The sequence below is a fragment of the Babylonia areolata genome, chromosome 25, assembly GCF_041734735.1.
Source record: "Babylonia areolata isolate BAREFJ2019XMU chromosome 25, ASM4173473v1, whole genome shotgun sequence".
Classification (NCBI taxonomy): domain Eukaryota; kingdom Metazoa; phylum Mollusca; class Gastropoda; order Neogastropoda; family Buccinidae; genus Babylonia; species Babylonia areolata.
Window position 1 is genome coordinate 9,293,471 of NC_134900.1, and position 2,500 is coordinate 9,295,970.

The following is a 2,500-nucleotide window of genomic DNA, read 5'->3' on the forward strand; positions in this document are numbered from 1 at the left end:
CACACCGGCACACACGCTCTCAACCACAGACACACAGACACAGACACAGAGACACATACACACACAGATACACACACACAGACACACAAACACATACACACACACACACACACACACACACACACACACACACACACACACACACACACACACACACACACACAATGAGATGACAACACGTGTAACTTAAACGTAGACTACAACCAGTGACTGAAAGTTTCTGCATTTAGTCACTTGTTCTTTTATCTATCGTCGCAGTTTCTGCCTCGTTTTCAATAATCTCGGCTGGGCCAGTAGCATGACCAAAAGTGGTATTGGCCAGCCAGCTTCCGCTTGGTCCAACGTCAAGGACAGAAATAGGTAAGTGTGGACGTCAGTCAGATCTAAACCGTGCTGACACAAACTGCAAGATCCGCCCGCATTTCTCTTGGTAGGACTGATGATGATAATGTCTTGACAATAAGCTATAATTATTCAGTTTTTCCTTGGTATTCCTTTTCAAGGGGAAAAATATTTTTTGTATCCATCGTCATTCCGGTAGATTATCAGATTCAAAGGCATGATGATTGGTTATATTTATTTCAAATATCAACAGGTCTTTTTGCAGATGAAGGCTGTTCATAAATCACCTGAATACAGAAAGCGACCATGGAATATTCTTGTGATGTCACAACAGCTGCAGAATCTAATTTACGGTAGCCTATAGATCTAGCTCTTGGGGCATTTCGACCAGTCCCAGTTTGACAATGTTGGACAAAACCAGCACCAGTGGGCCAACTTTATTTGCGTATAAAACACCTGTACTGGGTGTTCTGGAATAAGGTATGAAAAGGATGAAAAGGATTATGAAGATAAGATGCTGTGCAATAAAAAAAAAAATAAAAAAATAAAAAAAAGCTATTAGAAAAGAGAGAGAGATAGGGAAAGAGAAAGAAAAATCAATCATGAAAATCATGATTTAGTTTGAAATGTGACTGCCATCAGTGTCATGTCTGGTCTTTAGAACTGAGAATGAACTCACAGTAAATCAAAATAGACTACAGCCGAAGTTAAACTTACACAAAAAAAACTAACACGTTCAAAAATCTCCTTGACAGCAATACCATCTTAAAAGAAAAATTTTTTGGTTATGATGAATGAAAGCAAAGTTCTTGCAGAAGCATATTCGCGTATCCAACAACAACAACAAAAAGAAGAAGAAAATAAATGAATAAAATATGAATAAATAAAAGAATTAATAAAATAAAGATTCGATGGGGACATAAAAAAGGCTGTGGTCTAGGATGATGACCTGCCAGTCCTTACACTACTGCTACTACTAGTACTACTACTCTCTAGATCTACACAAGGCAGTCTGGATGAATAGTTTTTCTTTGCGTTTTATGGACTCACAAACCATGAAAAGGTAGGCCTAATTAAAAGAATTCAAAATAAATAAATAGATAAATAAAATTTTAAAAGAAGTTTAAAATATGGCGGCTTGACATGACAAGTATAAGTTGGGGTTGTTGTTATGGGTCTTCTTCTTCTTCTTCTTCTTCTTCTGCGTTCGTGGGCTGCAACTCTCACGTTCACTCGTATGCACACAAGTGGGCTTTTACGTGTATGACCGTTTTTACCCCGCCATGTAGGCAGCCATACTCTGTTTTCGGGGATTTTCATGCTGGGTATGTTCTTGTTTCCATAACCCACCGAACGCTGACATGGATTACAGGATCTTTAACGTGCGTATTTGATCTTCTGCTTCCATATACACACGAAGGGGGTTCAGGCACTAGCAGGTCTGCACATATGTTGACCTGGGAGATCGTAAAACTCTCCACCCATTACCCACCAGGCGCTGTCACCGTGATTCGAACCCGGAACCCTCAGATTGACAGTCCAACGCTTTAACCACTCGGCTATTGCGCCCGTCATGGGTTATTTTGCCTCGTTCTTGATTCCAATGGTATGTTGTACGCAACATGTCATTTCTCATGCCTCCATTGCAGAACGCTCGAACATTTTCCTTTGAATAGATTCAGATTTCAGAACGCCAAAATAGGACATTGATTAACGCGGTTCCAAATTATGTTGTCACTTCAGCAGCAACCAAGTATCTGGGAGTGTGTTGGTGTGTGCGTGCGTGTGTGAGCGTACATGTGTGTGTGTGTGTGTGTGTGTTAATGAGAAGAGGGGTTGCAGAAGGTGTTACTATTATTATTATTATTTTCATTGACTCGCGTACGTAGACCAGGTGAATCTGTGTAATCACATGATCTTGTCATTCTCAATTCTGTCATGTTCTCTTATTTTGTTTTATCTCTCTCTCTCTGTCTCTCTCTCTGTCTGTCTGTCTCTTTCTCTCTGTCTCTCTCTCTCTCTCTCTCTCTTCTCTCTCTCTCTCTCTCTCTCTCTCAAAGAGTTGAGAAGACAGTGAAGTGAACGACAAACGACCAGGTGGGAACACGCCCCTGACGTGAGCCTTCCACGAGCATCCCCAGAGACCCAGACACTCAGA